Consider the following 19787-nt stretch of genomic DNA (forward strand, 5'->3'; position numbering starts at 1 on the left):
AAAATCTTAGTACTAATGTTTAAATTTTAATGTTTAAATTTTAAAGTCTAGCAGCGCCAAGTTTTTTTACAAGAAAAATTTATTTATTTTGTTTTAATTAAATATTTTTATTTTGTACTGTTACTTCTTTAATTCTTTGTAATTAAAATGATTCTTTGTAATATTAAAAATTTGTTAAAGAGAATTAAGAAGCTATTACCACTTGGGTTAGAATAGGAAGACCCTTGAATAGGAATACGAAGATACCACTTGGGTTTTATTTCTTTAAAGCAGTTGCACAACAATTATCTTTCAAAGCAATATACATATTCTCTTTACAATTGGCGCAATTTAATTTAAAGATTTTACATCTTTTTTTTTAAATATATGTTACTTGAGTTGAGTTAGGTAATATAATTTTGTGAAGAAGAAATTAAAGATTTTACATCTTTTTTTGAAATACATGTCACTTGAGTTAAGTTAGGTAATATAATTTTGTGAAAAAGAAATAAAGCTACCAATTAGGTTAGATTTTTGAATTTACAAAATACATTGCGTGTACTTGGCGCCTTTTTTTACCTTTTTTGAAAAAGGTAATTTTGTACTGATATCACCTATTTTGTAGTGTTAAGCAAGAATCTGCAAAAAATTTTTATTTTTTATTTTTTAATTATTCACGAAATTAGCAATAACAACAAATTAAATTTTTATTGAATTAGCAAATTAGTAATTAGTTACAAAAAATTACCTTTTACATAAAAATTAATAATATTTAAGTAAAAGTAAATTATACACTTCTCACAAAACTTGAAGGAACACTAAATTTATCTTTAAAAATAGGCAAAATTCAAGCAGCTGTAACTTTGTTAAAAATGAACGAAATTTAAATTTCCAACTTAAAACCTCTTTCAAAAGGTTACTATTATTTTTTAGTTTCTGTAAGTTTGATAACTTTTGCATATAGAAAACTACAAGCTGGACAAAATAGAAAATTTTTCTCTCACTTTGTGGGCCTGTCACGTGCACAAAATAAATCTACGAAAATTTTCAACTTTCTAATGTGAAAGCTTGAAGTTTTCCTTGCAAAATCTTCTTTTAAAAATGTTTCTATACGTATCTGCGTTGTTGTTCTGTACAATTATTTTCTGGGTCAAAATGAAAAAGAGGAAAATCGCTAATTTTTACATTATTTTCATCAATTTGTATCATATCTACGTTATTTAAAAAAATTTGGCAATTATACCGTTTAATAGAGCAAAGTTTCAGCTTTAAGAATCTGTTTTTTGAATTACGATACGATGATTTCTAAGGGAGTTATGAGCAATCAAAGTCAAAAAGCTCATTTCTTGTTCAATCCGCGATAAATTAGTAACAAAAAATTGTAGAAACATTTTTAAAAAAAGATTTTGCAAGGAAAACTTCAAGCTTTCACGTTAGAAAGTCGAAAATTTTTGCGGATTTTTTTTGTGAACATGACACGCCCACAAAGTGAGAGAAAAATTTTCTATTTTGTCCGGCTCGTAGTTTTCTATATGTAAAAATTACCAAACTCACAGAAACTAAAAAATAATAGTAACCTTTCAAAAGTAGAAATTTCAAGCTTTAAAATCCTTTTTTTAAATTTGAATTTTGTTCATTTTTAACAAAGTTACAGTTGCTTGAATTTTGCCTATTTTTGAAGATAAATTTAGTGTTCCTTTAATTTTTGTGAGAAGTGTAGATTACTTAAAGAATTGGTAATTTGTCAGAGAAAAATATCTAGTTTGTGAAAGTTAGTATTTAGGTAAAAATGAATTAATTTCTTTTGTAAACTAATAATTAGTAGAAATAAATTCTTTATTATTAAAATAATTAATAGATAGTTTATAAAAAATAAATTACTATTTATTTGAAAATTAATAATTAGTGAAAAATAATTATTAATTTTTTCAATAATAAATAAATAGTCTCAGATAAATTACTTATATTTTAAAAATCATTAATTGGTTGAATATAAATAATTTAATTTAATTAAATTAATTATTGCAGTTAAATGTGGTTTAAAAAAGATAATTATGGAGGAAAAGGGCTTCCTCACCAATTTGGCTAAAATTTTAATTTTGTGTATTTTGGTGCGTAAAACATGAATCTATAAGTTAAAATTGTTGCTCTCAATTAGGAAAAAAGTTATTAAGTACTAAAATTGATAGTTGTGTGGTTAGAATGTCTGTCATACCGATATGATATAGAAGCACATGATAATGCATAGTGACGTAAAAGTACATGAAACTACAATAATAAAATAGTCTGGCGCCTTACTTTAATTATGTACTATTATTTGACTTTGTATTTATTATACTTTGTATTTATATAGACTTTTCAATATACTAATTATTTTCTAAAAAGCATAAACTCTATTTTGTATTATCTTTTTTTAACTGTATGGTTAAGCAAGATAATAGAAATAAAGTTAATGTTTTTTTAAAGCAGAAAATAATTGGCATATTGAAAAGTCTATATAAATACAAAGTCAAGTAATAGCACACAATTAAAGGTGTCAGACTATTTTGAGAGGTTGCTGTTATACTGCACTAGTACTGTAATTCCATGTAATTTTATGTCACTATGCATGATCATATGCGTCTACATCATATTGGTATAACAGACATCCTAACCACGCAACAATCAATTTTAGTACTTAATAACGTTTTTCCTAAAATTAAAAGCAACAGTTTTAACTCTCTCTCTCTCTCTCTCTCTCTCTCTCTCTCTCTCTCTCTCTCTCTCTCTCTCTCTCTCTCTCTCTCTCTCTCTCTCTCTCTCTCTCTCTCTCTCTCTCTCTCTCTCTCTCTCTCTCCTCTCTCTCTCTCTCTCTCTCTCTCTCTCTCTCTCTCTCTCTCTCTCTCTCTCTCTCTCTCTCTCTCTCTCTCTCTCTCTCCCTCTTACAGATTTATATTGTATGCACCAATATATACAAAATTGTGAATTAGCCAAATTGGTAAGAAAGCTCCTCTCCTTCATAATTGCCTTAAAAAATAATTATGTTAATGTTATGTATAATATTCCCAAACGATAATTTAATTATAATTATATTGCATAATCTTAAATCTTACCTTGTTAAGAACTTCATTACCAAAGAGTTTGCCATACTCCAAAGTAAAGTCTTAGTGTAAGAATTCAAAAAGTTAGTATCTAAATAGAGAGAATCGTGTATGCGCTCAATCATGAGAAAATCCATTATCCACCAGTCTTCAAATATCTGCAGAAAAAATCCTCTGATGACTGATAACAAATATAAAAATTCAAGGTAAAGTTTGCATTAAAAATATAAACTGGTTTGTCCACCACTTCCAAAAATGTTGCTATTATAATTTTTATTATGATAGATATATTAATATTTAGATTAAATATTAAATAATTAATCCTTTTAGAGTCTAATCTTTTTTGTGTGTGAGAAGAATATATTTAATTTAATTTTGCTTCCTCATAGAGGAAGCTTTGTTTTCGTGAATTTCGTATATGAACCTTTGATTGCGTATAAAGTTGGGTCTAGTCCACCAAATTTAAATGAATTATATATGAAATAGAGGTAGAAGAAACCAAAGAAAATATTGTTTTTTGAGTTTTTGATGTTAATATGTTCAGAGTGTTCTGAAACGTCGAAGTATCGCATTAAAATCGCATGTCTGTATGTGTGTATGTGTGTATGTGCAGATTTGATGTTGTGGTTGCTCTAACTTCCGCAAATATTGAGATATTGGGCTGTTTTTTTTTTTAAATCGATAGAGTATCATTCAAGGAAGGTTGGTATTGAATTTGGCGATGATCGGTAAAGGGGTTCTTTTTTTTAAAAAAATTTTTGAATTTTTTTAGAAATGCTTGTGGTTGTTCTAACTTTTTTAAATTTTGAAATATTGGGCTATTTCTAATTTTATTATATTTTTTAGTCTTTTCTCTACCCCTATTTCATATATAATTCTTTAAAATTTTATTTATTAGTTCTCGTGTTACACACATTTGAAATTTCGGAGAATTTGTACATACATAGAAACTTTATAAAGCTGGGTCTAATCAACAAAATCTTAAATAATTATATATAAAATAGGGGTAGAAAAGACTGAAGAATATAATAGAATTAGAAAAGTTGTCAAGAATATAGCATAAAACTATAAATAGCCCAATATTTCAAAATTTGCCACACATATTTCACATATAGAAATTTTTAGGTGTGCAAGTAGAAACCTGCACATTGCTTCCTTATAGTTTTTAGGTGTGCAAGTAGAAACTTACACATTGCTTTCATATAGTTTTTAAGTGTGCAAGTAGAAACTTGCACATTGCTTCCTCGTAGTTCTTAAGTGTGCAAGTAGAAGTAATTATTAGTATTTTTTTTTTGGCTTCCTCATAGAGGAAGCTTTGTGAACGAAGGTTTCTACTTGCACATTTAAATAGTATAAGGAAGCAATGTGTAGGTTTCTACTTGCACACTTAAAAACTATAAGGAAGCAATGTGCAGGTTTCTACTTGCACACCTAAAAATATATTTTAAAACAATTTTATTTTATTTATATTTATATTAAAATTAAACATATTAAACATGCATATATATATATATATATATATATATATATATATAACTTTAACTTACAATTCTGATGTTCTTCCATTTCTTCGTATTTTCGCTTCTCGTATAAATATAATAAAAATTGAAAATATACCACCAAATGACATATGTCACCAAATGACATATGATATGTGAAACTATCAACTTATGAAGTTGTCTTTTTTATAGACTAAATTTTTGATCGATTGAATTTAAAATTGCGCATAATTTCGTACAGTAAAAAAGAAATAAAGGATTAAGAGATCGTAATAATTCGTAAGTTTCTTACGAGCATTCTGCGAGTATTCTGCGCTCATACTTGGACTTTTTGAGAGAATAGGTTGCCTCTATCGTGTTTTATTAAATGCGTTTTGTAGACAGTTTTATCGTGATAGTAAGAGAAACGGGGAACGGATTTTTTAAAATTTCAGTAAACTTGGTTGTTTTTTTTAACAGAAATCAGTAACCCCTTTATTATTAACAATTTTTATATAAAAATTTCAGTAAACTTGGTTGTTTCTTTTTTTAACAAAAATCGGTAATCCCTTTATTATTAACAATTTTTAATAATTATATTATATTCTTCAGTCTTTTCTACCCCTATTTCATATATAATTTTTTAAAATTTGGTTGATTAGTTCTTGAGTTATAGAAATTTCAGTAAACTTGGTTGTTTTTTTTAACAAAAATTGGTAACCCCTTTATTATTAACAATTTTTAATAATTCTATTATATTCTTCAGTCTTTTCTACCCCTATTTCATATATATCTGGTTAAGATTTGGTTGATTAGTTCTGGAGTTATAGAAATTTCGGTAAATTTGGCACAGCATACACACACACATACATACATACTGACATTTTTTTTTAGGCGATATTTCGACGTTTTACAACAATATGAACATATTGGCAGAAAAAACTAAAAAACCAATCTTTTCTTTGGTTTCTTCTACCCCTATTTCATATATAATTTTTTTAAATTTGGTTGACTAGATCCAACTTTATACGCAATCAAAGGTTCATATACGAATTTACGAAAACAAAGCTTCCTCCATGAGGAAGCAAAATTATAGACCTTTGATCGTGTATAAAAATGGATTTAATCAATCAAATCTTAAAGAATTATACATGAAATAGGGGTAGAAAAGACCTAAGAATACAATAGAAATAGAAAAAAAATTTCCAATATAATAAAAAAGTGTGAAAATTAGAAATTTGTACATTGCTTCCTATGTACGAATTCTCCGAAATTTTAAAAAGCTATAACTTAAGAACAAATTTTTACGGTCACTTATCGGAAAAACGTAAATGATTCAATAGTGTGAAACTCGAGTAGAAAAAGACCGGTTATTTTTAAAATGTTAGAGATAGCTGAATACAAATATAAAATTTATCAAAATTTATTTTGTTGTTATTGCTTTCGTGAATAATTAATATTTACAGACACTAAGATATAAAATCAACGTCTATCATAAATAATATAACGGATTTAATTCAATTAATATTTTAACTTGCCTACAATGCTACAGATCACTTTCTCGTTCTCTTCAACTTTTACAAGACAGCAATTTACAAGACATTTACAAGACAGCATATGCATACGTGTGTGATTTTGGATGTACCTTCTAATATATAATATTATATGATATATTGATGATCACACACATATACATACACACACACTATCTGTCACGTACTACGTTTACACGAGCGTTACTTCTGTAGTAACTTATAAGATAATTCCTCCACGTAAGGGCCAAAGCACATATGACAGTCGTAGTTGTGGATGTAAGTAACGCACAAGCTTTGACGTATCCTGATTTATCAGGTCGAGGACTACGACTATCGTATATCGCTACGTCATGTTATGTGCTCTGGCTCTAAATGAGTGAATTAATAGTTGCTTCCCATTTACATCAAAACTCAGATAATTCTCACTTGTGACGTCATAACTCAGTTAAATGCACGTTCTTTTTGCATGCTGGCAAGTGAGATTCAACTGAGTTTTTATCCACAATCGAGACCATGTGCTTTAATGAATCTAATAAACTCACATCAGAAGTGAGGTTATGGACCTGTATTATTATGCTTTGTCACCAAAATAAGCAGGTAAATACAAAATGACATATCTTACCTGAGTATAAAATACATATCTGAGTGACTCAGATCACTTGAGTGTAAATGGAAAGCAACTATTGTAAGTTACTCCAGAAATAACGCTCCCGTAAACATAGTAAACGGTCACAACTATCACTACATATCCCGCTGATATTTTGCTTCTTGTGACACCCACATCCTAATTTCGTGGCACTTCGATCCTTGCGCGACGCGACCGAAATTCGGAGTTAAACGATCGTACTTATAAGATGTCTGCAAGATACTAAATAGTCGGACACTTGTGCATCTGCTGGATATCCACCGGATATCTGAGACCATTTTGGGATGTCCTGCGGTTATTGAGATATCCCAAAATGATGTCTGTAGGACGTCCCTCAGATAAAGTGTGCTGTGTGGGTAGTCAAAAAAAAATTTAACATAAATAACTTAATTACTACATTTAAACGTGGTTAAAAAAATAATTGTATTAATGTTTCTGAACAAGACATCGTGTCTGAACAAGACATCGTGTTTGAACAAGACATCGAATCTGAACAAGACATCGTGTTTGAACAAGGCATCATATTTGTCAGAAAGACGAGTGTGTAAACAATATAATGTTTGCACAAAACATCGTGTCTGAACAAGACATCGTGTCTGAACAAGAGATCGTGTCTGAACAAGACATCGTATCTGAACAAGACATCGTGTCTGAACAAGACATCGTGTATAATAAAAGCAAAATTCGATTATATTATTTTTTAGTGGACTAGGCCTATAGGGGAAACCACTTAAAAAAAACGCGTCAACAATAGTACCTCATGGGTGACGAGGAAATCTATTGTCGTGATTTTTTATATACTTTTGGTAAAAATTTGGTCGAATAGTTGAAGAGTGTATAAAGAACAAACATACATACATACATACATACATACATTCTATTTTATATATGTAGATATAGAGATTTACATATTTAAAAAAAGTTTTCTTATAACAAAAAATCAAAATAAATCGATATTGACTTTGAGAGTTCAGACTACATGGTCTATATATAGACTTCGCATATAGACGTTTAATCGCATATAAAGTTGGATCGAAACAACTAAATCTTAAAGAAGAATGAGAGTAATAGTAATCAAAATGAGAGTAAATAAAAGAATTGTACTACCTTACTTGAGTGAAGTGTGGAAGTAGAAATCTGTACATTGTTTATTTGTAGTTTTTAAGTGTGCAAGTAGAAACCTTCGCTCACATAGCTTCCTCTATGAGGAAGCCAAAACAAATAAAGTAAGAAAGTTTCTACTTGCCCACTTAAAAACGTGTGCAGATTTCTACTTCCACACTTAAAAATTTGCACACTTAAAAACTATGAGGAAGTAATGTGCAAGTGCACCATGTTCTAATTTTATTGAATTTCCGTATTTCTGAACTGATCTTGACGTAGAGTTTCTCGCGGTGAGAGTCGGACAACGGTAGAAATAATTTGTCGGGTAAAGAACGTAAACAGAGTTTTAATAAATTTTGGAAATGATATTGATCGGCCACACTCTAATCTCGGGCGAAGCCGAGACGGGGCACGCTAGTATATATATATATATAAATGTAGTAATTCAGTTATTTATGTTGAACCAGATAATAATTTATAAATTAAATAATTTTTTAATAATTAATAATTTACCTGAGACTAATTATTCATTATTGAGAAAATTAGTAATTATTTTAATAATAAAAAATTTATGTCTACTAATTACCAACTTGTAAAGAAAAATTAATTATAATTTTTTGTGACTAATTACTAATTTACTGATTCTATAAAAATTTAATTTGGTGTTATTACTCATTTCGTGAATAATTAAAAAATGAAAAATGGAAATATTTTGATATGCGTGATAAACAATCTTTGCAACGCAGCGACGCGCGCGGTCACATGGCAAACCTATGAAAATATCGTCATTAAGCGAGTCACCCCCACCACCAAAAAAACGGACGAGTTTCCGGACCTGTATTCACGACCGTGCTGACGATGAGCGGACTTGCCACTTGTTCCCGTCAACGCTTGGAGTAGTGTTACCTACGTAAGTCACTCAGTCATCATTCTCCCGAGGAATTTCGTACAGGTAGGAAGTGTTTGTGCTCCGCGCGCGCCCGTCACCGTGTTTCGTGCTGTTTTCGGAACGCGCTCGTTTCGGTGATTGGCATTTCTGCTTCCTCGTTTCGCGGGCCGCCGGAGCCGCGGGAATAATCGCTACGCGAGTACGCGCCGCCGCCGTGTGTGTTCAACAATTTACGAGCGTATGAGGTATTTGTCGGAATGAACGCGAATCGCTCACTCGAGACGTCGAGGCGAAGGTATGTATGGCAATTGTGAATGATTTGCAGTTTCGCTGTGATAATCGAGGGTGATAGTCGCTCGTCCCGCCATATGTCAGCGTTTGCTTCGGGAGTGCCGTTCAAATAATCGGACTAAAGGACTTTTTTAAACGGGAGTGCCGTACAGTATCGCGCGAGAAAGACTTTTACTGAAATTAGTCCGCGCGCCATTGTAGTTTATTATCCGCGAGTGTTTCTCGCGAGTGTTCTGTGCGGTGAGAGGAGGAGGTCTGAGAGAGACATCGGGCACTGGTAGAGCAACCTTGGGGTGAGTATCATCTCTTATCTGCATAATAATTCTTTTCCATTTATTTAGATTGTTTTATCTCGATAAGTTAAAAATAATTAGAGAAAGCGAAATTATCTAAAATTTTACTCTTGTAAAGATCTTTTTCCGTAAATAGATAATTGTATTGCTAAATATTTTATTGAAAGACAAATTAGAGGCGTGTAAGAATTATCTTTTAAAATATTGATCATTTTGAACGCTTCTTTAGTTTGAATTTTATGTTTGTAATGTACAGTATCATCGTAGCTACGTGAATAACTCCGCCTCCCAAGCAGCAGACAATGTTTTTTAAATGTTTTTTAAATATTTATTTTTCATTAATTATACATTGTACAATTCATTGTAAAAATAATATTTATTTAATGTTTATTAAATATTTATTTTACATTGATTATTTATTTGGGTAATTCTACAGAATAAGGCCTTTTCCGAATTTTGATATTTTCTTGCAGTTTTCTTGGTAAAAACCTTTGTTGTGACTCCGACAGTGATAATCAATCGGGGGAGCCCGAAAAATATGCACCCTACCTATTTTTTACCTATTTTTACTTTATTTTTTTCCTATTTTGGTAATTGTATAGATGGGGGGGACCACCTTGGATGACCTTGATATTTTAGTATGTTGTCAAGGTCACCCTCCTGAGTGACCTTCAGAAGGTTTCAGGATATCTTAAAAAATACATAGGTTAGATGACGCGCTTTAAAAGTATTTAAGTGTTTAAAGCGCGTCATCTAACCTATGTAGGTAGGATATCTTAAAAAATACATAGGTTAGTTGACGCGCTTTAAACACTTAAATACTTTTAAAGCGCGTCACTAATCTATACGCCGAAGGCGTGTCCTAAAATCAGTGAGAAGGCCCTCCGCCGCCTATTTGTGTACTGTTTATACACATGTGTCTAATACATGTGTATAAACAGTACACACGTAAGCGAGGGAGGGGCTACCGCACCTCCCCCGAAAGCAGGGGGGGGGTGGGGGTGAACCTAGGTTCGCGTAGAAAGTGTATGCGTGAACTATTTCGACATATTTATTAGTCATTTATACCTTTGAATATTCAAAATAGCTGCTATATTTTCCAAACTTTTTTTGTTAATAACTTTTTAACGAATAACGAGCGCGGGCTGAAACCTTCTGAAGGTCACTCAAAAGGGTGACCTTGACAACATACTAAAATATCAAGGTCATCCAAGGTGGTCCCCCCCATCTATACAATTACCAAAATAGGAAAAAAATAAAGTAAAAATAGATAAAAAAATAGATAGGGTGCATATTTTTCGGGCTCCCCCGATTGATTATCACTGTCGGAGTCACAACAAAGGTTTTTACCAAGAAAACCGCAAGAAAATATGAAAATTCGGAAAAGGCCTTATTCTGTAGAATTACCTTTATTTGAAATAATGATTTAGAGAAAATATTTATTTGACGTTTATTTAATATTTTTTTTACATTAATATTTCATTTGCAATAATAATTTTAAAAAACATTTATTTAACATTTATTTGACATTAATTTAATATTTATTTTACATTAATTATTTATTTGCAATAATAATATGAAAAAATATTTATTTAACATTTTTTAAATATTTATTTAATATTTACTTCAAATATTATTTTATATTAATTTTTTAATTGTAAGATATGTTTCAATCGAATTTTTCTATTGTTTTGCTTTATAAATTATGTGCCGTTCCGTAAAAAATTTCCGCGTCATAGGACCCATAAGATTTTTTAACACTTTAAAGATATGTTGTAGACAATTACTTACAGGTAAGAAGGCAATGATATCTCTAGGACGAGACTCCTAGAGATATCATTGCCACCTTTGACTAGAGAGGATACGGCCTTAGAGGCGTTCAGGCATAATCCCACGGATGGTATAGCCCGAGAGCTGGCGTTAAAAAACTGCAAGAGTTTTGTAATGGCTGATTTTTTCACATAACGTTATATTGCGGGTGTACATGAGTCAGCACCCACTCGCAAGGTCAGGTACTGGGACACCTGGCGCCGGCGCGCTTTGAAATAGGTCAAATTATTAAGTGCGATAAAAGTGTTTTGTAATGGCTCAAATTTTGTGAGAAACTAATAAATAATATAAAAAACCGTTAGAAAGTGGTCAGACCGCACAGTTATGGGACGCAGCGAGTCAGCACCTCGCATAAGTGGTCGCAATAATTAGGTCAGTAAAACTGTTTCGAAATAGCTGAAAATTTAGAAACTATTAAATTATTGCGTATAATGAAGGAAGAAAACGGTCAGACTTCAGTTTAATGGGACTGACGCAGTCAGCAGTCGTTTGAAGTGCGAAGATCAAGCGCGCGCGGCTGCTCCAAGCGCGTAGTGATTTGCTTATAATTAAATTCCATTTGTATTTAATAAAATGATTGAAAGATTTTCAACTAAATCATGATTGAAATTGTTATTTTTTACGTTGTTTTCCTTTTCTGCTTTGAAAAGGACGGTTAGATGGTTTGAACAGAGCGTCGGTATTCGGCGTCAGTCTTAAGGCGAAAATAAACGACGCGTGACTCGGCGAGCCTCGCGCAGCTCGTACAAGCTCGTCAATTTGTCTTATTTCAAACCTTGATTGTTCTCACGGCGCGTTAATTCGCGAATCTAGCTTTTAACAATAAATTATTATGTATAAAATACTATAGATAAGGCATAATTATTTATTTACAGATACTGAGTCTGAGCAGGTAGACGACACTGAAGAAGCTGATTTCGAGAGTGATGAGCAATCAGATGAAGAAAATAACAGCGACATTGATTATTAATTGTTTATTTGAAAAAAGTGTATTATGTCATACTTTAATTATACTTTTTATAAAATTTTTTTTTTAATTTTTTGTTTCTTCATTTGTAGTTTTGTAATTTACAATTTGATCTTAAGTTTATTTATATTATAATAAAATTTTTAATTAATTAATTAAATAACGTAAAAAATAACAATTTCAATCGTGATTTAGTTAAAAATCTTTCAATCATTTTATTAAATACAAATGGAATTTAATTATAAGCAAATCACTACGCGCTTGATGGAGCAGCCGCGCGCGCTTGATCTTCGCACTTCAAACGACTGCTGACTGCGTCAGTCCCATTAAACTGAAGTCTGACCGTTTTCTTCCTTCATTATACGCAATAATTTAATAGTTTCTAAATTTTCAGCTATTTCGAAACAGTTTTACTGACCACTTATGCGAGGTGCTGACTCGCTGCGTCCCATAACTGTGCGGTCTGACCACTTTCTAACGGTTTTTTATATTATTTATTAGTTTCTCACAAAATTTGAGCCATTACAAAACACTTTTATCGCACTTAATAATTTGACCTATTTCAAAGCGCGCCGGCGCCAGGTGTCCCAGTACCTGACGTTGCGAGTGGGTGCTGACTCATGTACACCCGCAATATAACGTTATGTGAAAAAATCAGCCATTACAAAACTCTTGCAGTTTTTTAACGCCAGCTCTCCGCCTAGTAGCTTCGCACCACCGGCCGCTCGACCGAGTGCGTGAACCAAATGTCCGAACCTGCGGTTCCTCTCGTACTGAGCAGGATTACTATCGCAATGACTGGTCATCAGTAGGGTAAAACTAACCTGTCTCACGACGGTCTAAAGCCGAGTATAGTACCGCACCCACGTTGCTTGACTTTGATGATCAAATGGACAAGTGACGATCCTCTGACGCTTCCTTCTTACCTGTAATTGTCTACAACATATTTTTAAAGTGTTAAAAAATTGTATGGATCCTATGACGCGGAAATTTTTTACGGAACGGCACATCTATACTATTATTATAAAGCAATAGAGTTTGCAGCCTTTTTTGTTCGCTATGATCTCGGAAATTATTTGACCGAATTTTTACCAAAAGTATATGAAATAGGGGTAGAATTTTCCGGGGAATGTTATAGAGTGTATAGTTTTTTGTTACCGATTTTCTGAAAACCAATTTTTTAAATTTTCCTAATTTTTCGAGAAATAATTGACCGAATTTTAAAGAATTGTATATAAAACAGGAGTAGAATTTCCCGGGGAGTGCCATAAAGTGTATAATTTTTTGTTACCGATTTTTTTGGAAACCGGTATCAGAAGTTTTTCGAATTAGTCTTTTTTTTGTTCGCTATGATCTCGGAAACCAATGGATCGAATTTTTACTAAAAGTATATGAAATAGGGGTAGAATTTCTTGGGGAGTGTTATAGAGTGTATAGTTTTTTGTTACCGATTTTCTGGAAATCGGTTTTTTTAATTTTTCTAATTTTTCGAGAAATAATTAACCGAATTTTAAAGATTGTACATAAAACAGGGGTAGAATTTTCCGGGGAGTGCTATAAAGTGTATTATTTTTCGTTACCGATCTTTTTGGAAACCGGTATTCGAAATTTTTTCAATTTTTCGGGAAATAATTGACCGAATCTTCCTGTGATGTTATTTTTTGACCCGGTATTTATTATTTTTAAGTAGAGACTAAATAAGTTGTTAAATTCACATGTTAAATATTAATCAATTAATCAATATCGAAAGTCGCTTTCGGAAAATAATTGACCGAATCTTTCTGTGATGTTATTTTTTGACCCGGTATCCGAAATTTTTTCAATTTTTCGGGAAATAATTGACCGAATCTTCCTGTGATGTTATTTTTTGACCCGGTATTTATTCTTTTTGAGTAGAGACTAAATAAGTTGTTAAATTCACATATTAAATATTAATTAATTAATCAATATCGAAAGTCGCTAAATTCACATATTAAATATATATATTAATCAATACTGAAAGTCGCTAAATTCATTACAAATGCAAAAAAGCGAAAGAAGTCAAGCAGATTTGAATGTAAATCGCATAAGGAAATAATATTTGAGAAAAGGAGAGTTATTTGAGAGAAATTGAAAGTTAACAACAGGTGTGAATACTGAGCGGTTGCGAGGGGAGAGACTACACCACTAGAGACCATTAAAAAAAAAACGCATTTACAATAGTACCTCAAGGGTGATGCGGAAATCTATTGGCGTTAAATGTAAATATACGCTATCACCTATTTGCGTGTCTTATTACATATGTTCTCCGAGGCGAAGCCCTTATTACCTATGTCCTCCGGGGCGAAGCCCGGGTAACCAGCTAGTAATTTATAAAGCAAAACGACAACAGAAAAATTTGATTGAAACATCTCTTACAATTAAATAATTAATATAAAATAACATTTGAAGTAAATATTAAATATAAATATTAAATAAATATTAAATAAATATTTTTTTCATATTGTTATTGCAAATAAATAATTAATGTAAAATAAATATTAAATTAATGTCGAATAAATGTTAAATAAATGTTTTTTTAAATCATTATTGCAAATAAATTATTAATGTAAAAGAAATATTAAATAAACGTCAAATAAACGTTAAATAAATATTTTCTCTAAATCACTATTTCAAATAAATAATCAATGTAAAATAAATATTTAATAAACATTAAATAAATATTATTTTTACAATAAATTGTACAATGTATAATTAATGAAAAATAAGTATTAAAAAAACATTTAAAAAACATTGTCTGCTGCTTGGGTCCACTTTTAAAAAAGGCGTGTTAACTGAGTGAATTTCGTTTGTATCGAAAAATTGAAGCCTCTTTTCCGCGATGCCGATTGGTTATCTCGCTGCGCTTACTTCATTTGCAGCTGTCATCGTATATTTTGACAGTTGTGTGTATCAAGAAGTTAATAGTGTAATAGTAATAGCATAATGTTAAAGCTAAATAGCGCGCGCGAAGCGCGCGTCTGTGGTGTCTAGTTGCCTTAAAATGGATGGGCTAAAACTAATTATGGTAAATATTTAATCTTGGTCACTTATGTTTATTGATGTATTGTGCGATTGTGCTTGAGGAAATACTCGCACACTTCGCATGCATAGAGCTCGCACAGAGCTCATTATCGTTGAATTACGTTGACAAACTATATAAATAACTTTTTAATAAAATTTTAAATCCTAAATAAAATATTATATCGAATCAGAATTTTATTTCGCGAATTTAAATTAGTAAATTACACTGCAGTAAGTTAAATTTTCAAAATTTTGTTACGTAGATCAATTCTGCTTACGATTAGAGTAATAAATATTTTTGAGAAACACAAAGAAATAACAAGTAAAGTAATACTATCACAATTAAAGTAATGATTTTGAAAATATAAAATTTTTATTTAAATCTTTTATAAAATTATTTTTGTATTATTTTTCTTGAACAAAAGAGAAAAGAATAAGATATTGTGTTATAAAAAAAACTGTCTGTAGATAGGGAAAAGTTATAAATTAGTTAGGATTTGTGTTATTTATACCCTTCTATTCTTTTCCATATACTTAGTCAAGATTAAATATTATAAAAATTGATGCAAGGAAGCAATATATAGATATATAATAAAGAGTATAAGAAATATTTTGGTTTTATTATGCGATTTATTTTATAGAAAACGCGATATATAATGGTTATTAAACTAAAATTTATTTTAACAAAGCATCGATTTTACCCTAATTTTTTGTAGCCTATCATCCATCTATTTTTGATTGAGAAATTGACTTTATACCAGTCAAGTAATATATGACGTGAGATTGTAAATATTCTGTCGAGAAACGCTGAAACTTTTTAAATTATTTTAGAATTAATCGTATATAATACAATTATATGGAGGGGTAAAAGCCATAGTGGTGTAAGTCAAAATTTTCAAAATATTGACTCGTGTGCAAAGATGCAATCTATACAATATATAAATTGCATTTATAAACCGCAGAAATTTAAGAGTTTCTCTCCGGACCGTCTTAAATTACCAACGCGACATCGAAAATAACAATTCAATCGTTCATCTTCAAACCTTTCTTTCAGTCGATCGTTATTTGACGAACGATCATAGTCTCGTAATATTTATTCTAATTATTCAATCCGTACTTAAAAATCTTTGCGAAACATCGCGAATCGCGACGTTTAATTTCCCATTCTATTCGCCGCGCGGGGCAAGGGGATTCAATCATGCGTAAAAGATATAACTCGTAACCGTTCTACAGAACCAATATAAGATACGTCACACTCACCAGCGCGAGAAAAACAGGTTCGTTACGGTATGTCGCAGGCGCGCGCGTTCGGACAAAGTCACGCGGGTGACGTGGGACCGCGGAGGAGCGACCGGGTCTTCATTCATAACACAACGCGCTCTCGCCGAGTGAACATTTACGATAATACGCGCGATACTTTTACCGAGACAATGCAATATTTAACGCGCTGAAATATCCGGAACTGTTTCTCAAGTATTACAATTCAAGTATACAGAGACTTATCACATTTGTTCTTTCCATCGTTTCATTAACAATATAAGTGTCTTATCGGCAGCTCGCTCTCGACTCTCTCGGCGAAAACGGGAAGGATTTAAATATTTTAAGTAATACTTTTAGACGGAGAGCTAGCTATAGAGAAAGCAACATGCCTCGGTCCACGAAATATCTTACCTGGAAAAGGTTCGATTGCTACCGGTTTTCTCATGATCGCTTCCACTTTGCCTTCTGACACTTTGCACTTAGTTTATTCTATACGTAAACAATACAAATGTAAATTGTCAGAAGTTCTTCTTAATATGTAAATTTTCCGAGATTTTTCGCAACTTTGGCAGCTTCTGACAACCCTTTAGCTTTTACTTACTCTTCTGACAATTTTTTCCCTGCTTTTTCTCATACTCCTCGATACCTATGCAAATTTTCAGCCGTGCCGATCGACAGTTATTTTGTCGGAAAATTTACACGTTTGATCGCCCGCCCACGCACTTAGCTTCCAGCGCGCCTTCTGACGGTCGGGCTTTCGCTTTGCCGGCAGCAATCGAACCTTTTCCAGGTAAGATATTTCGTGGCCCGAGGCATGTTGCTTTCTCTGTAGCCAGCTCTTAGACTATTTTAAATTTTATAGCACACTGAACAATTATATTTTACTAGCTGGTTACCCGGGTTTCGCCCCGGAGGACATATGTAATAAGACACGCAAATAGTCTCTCTCTCTCTCTCTCTCTAAAATGCTATAAATTGAAAAATATTACTTTTTTATCTACTGAAGTTCAATTCCGTCGTATACAATTCTTTGAGATTCACTCAATTATTTCCTAAAAAATTGGAAAAATTTTGTAACTAATTTCCAAAAAGATACCGGTTCCCAAAAAAAAATCGGTAACGAAAAACTATACAGTTTATAGCACTTTCCGGGAAATTCCACCCCTGTTTTATATACAATTCTTTAAAATTCGATCAATTATTTCCCGAAAAATTCGTCAAACTTCTGATACCGGTTTCCAAAAAGATCGGTAACGAAAAATTATATACTTTATAGCACTTCCCGGGAAATTCTACCCCTATTTTATATACAATTCTTTAAAATTCGATCAATTATTTCCCGAAAAATTCGTCAAACTTCTGATACCGGTTTCCAAAAAGATCGGTAACGAAAAATTATATACTTTATAGCACTTCTCGGGAAATTCAACCCCTACTTTATGTACAATTCTTTGAGATTCGGTCATTCGGAACCGGTTTCTAAAAAGATCGGTAACAAAAAATAGTACACTTTATAGCACTCCCCAGGAAATTCTACCCCTACTTCATGTATAATTCTTTGAGATTCAATCAATTATTTCCCGAAAAATTATAAAAACCGGTTTCTAAAAAGATCGATAACAAAAACTGTACACATCATAGCACTCCCCGGTAAATTCTACCCCTACTTGATATACAATTCTTTAAGATTCGGTCAATTAATTCCCGAAAAATTGAAAAAATTTCGGTACCGGCTTCCAAAAAGATCGGTAACGAAAAATTATACACTTTATAGCACTCCCCGGAAAATTCTACCCCTGATTGATCTATAATTCTTTGAGATTCGGTCAATTATTTCCCGAAAAATTAGAAAAATTAGAAAAACCGGTTTCCAGAAAATCGGTAACAAAAATCTATACACATAGTGGCACTCCCCGGAAAATTCTACCCCTATTTCATATACTTTAGGTAAAAATTCGATTCAGAGGTTTGGGCTGGGCGTTGATGACTATTTGCGTGTCTTATTACATATGTCCTCCGGGGCGAAGCCCGGGTAACCAGCTAGTATATAGTATATATGTTATAGTCAAAGCCCGAAGCGCGGGCATTCCTAGGATTGACTAGTCAATCCTGAGGAACGACCAAGCGTCTTGGTCAAAGCCCGAAATGAGTTTTGCGTTTCGGCTTTTGACTAATTAATCCTAGGAATAACTAATACGGCTGGTAAAAGTTAGAAACTTAAGAAAAATCACTTCGGACTTTGACCAGTCAATCCTAGGAATAACTAATACGGCTAGTCAAAGTTAGAAACTTAAGAAAAATCACTTTGGACTTTGACCAGTCAATCCTAGGTGTGGCTTAATTCCGACTGTGTGACTGTTAACAAATAAAATCAAGATTTTTTTTACTAAATTAAGTTCTTATTGTTAACATAATGTAGCTTTTTATTTACTTTTTTACTCTTGTACATAGTTTTTTTCTCCTTAAGTTTAAAAATGTAGCTTTGGTAAAATATTGGTAAATGTCTACAATTAGGGCCCCAACGAGAAATCAATTAAAAAGAGGTAAATTCTATGTATTTTTGCCCCCCGAATCCAAAACTGTTGATAAAATTTGGGGGTCGCTTGTATTTTTTAAGATATCGTTAAGAAAATGAAAAAAAAAAAACTAAACTCGGATATTTGGTTTTTTATTTATCAAATACGGATTAATTATTACTCATTGTCGGTTGTATTCTCTTCCGGTGGAAAAAATTTTCCGATGGCTTCGAAAAAAGCAACTATTCTGTCGCTAAACTTGTATCGCCGTTTAAAAAAAAAATTTGCCATGTATCCGATGAGATGTTTTTCTCGCGTTCCGTATCGTGGAATGTTGATAGGTTAGTGACGCGCTTTAAAAGTATTTAAAGCGCGTCATCTAACCTATGTAGGTTAGATGACGCGCTTTAAACAGTTAAATACTTTTAAAGCGCGTCATCTAACCTATTAGGTTAGTGACGCGCTTTAAACAGTTAAATACTTTTAAAGCGCGTCATCTAACCTATTAGATTTAGTGACGCGCTTTAAACAGTTAAATACTTTTAAAGCGCGTCACTAACCTACATAGGTTAGATGACGCGTTTTAAACACTTAAATACTTTTAAAGCGCATCACTAACCTACATAGGTTAGTGCCGCGGACATATAATTTCTGTTTTAATTACGCCACATTTTCGCAAAGACTCTATTAATTCATTTTGCCTTTCACACATGGATAGAAACTGAAATAATTTCATTGTTCTATTAATTGTTATAACACAGGACTACTGACGATAGACTTCATTGCTCGATTGTCGGTCGAACACTGTGACGTTATAATTTTTGTGAGAACACGAGATTTATGTTTACTGTGCAAGGTGAAGCAAGGTCTACCCCAC

The 19787-nt window shown here is 32.0% G+C and overlaps 1 protein-coding gene and 1 long non-coding RNA gene across 2 annotated transcripts in view; one reads left to right on the plus strand and one right to left on the minus strand.

Annotated features, from left to right (window-relative positions):
• LOC139773117 (uncharacterized) overlaps positions 1–12930 on the minus strand; it is a 51598-nt gene extending 38668 nt beyond the window's left edge. Inside the window, exon 1 of the long non-coding RNA XR_011718275.1 lies at positions 12849–12930. This is a non-coding gene — a long non-coding RNA (uncharacterized lncRNA). The remainder of the gene's footprint in view (positions 1–12848) is intronic.
• Positions 8737–19787, plus strand: part of LOC139773116 (uncharacterized) — an 83073-nt gene continuing 72022 nt past the window's right edge. Inside the window, exon 1 of the mRNA XM_071707373.1 lies at positions 8737–9295. The gene's annotated coding sequence lies outside the window, so the exon portion shown is untranslated. The remainder of the gene's footprint in view (positions 9296–19787) is intronic.

Source organism: Temnothorax nylanderi, unplaced genomic scaffold, assembly GCF_030848795.1.
Source record: "Temnothorax nylanderi isolate EJ_2023f unplaced genomic scaffold, tnyl_v1.0 TNYL_tig0057_pilon, whole genome shotgun sequence".
NCBI lineage: Eukaryota > Metazoa > Arthropoda > Insecta > Hymenoptera > Formicidae > Temnothorax > Temnothorax nylanderi.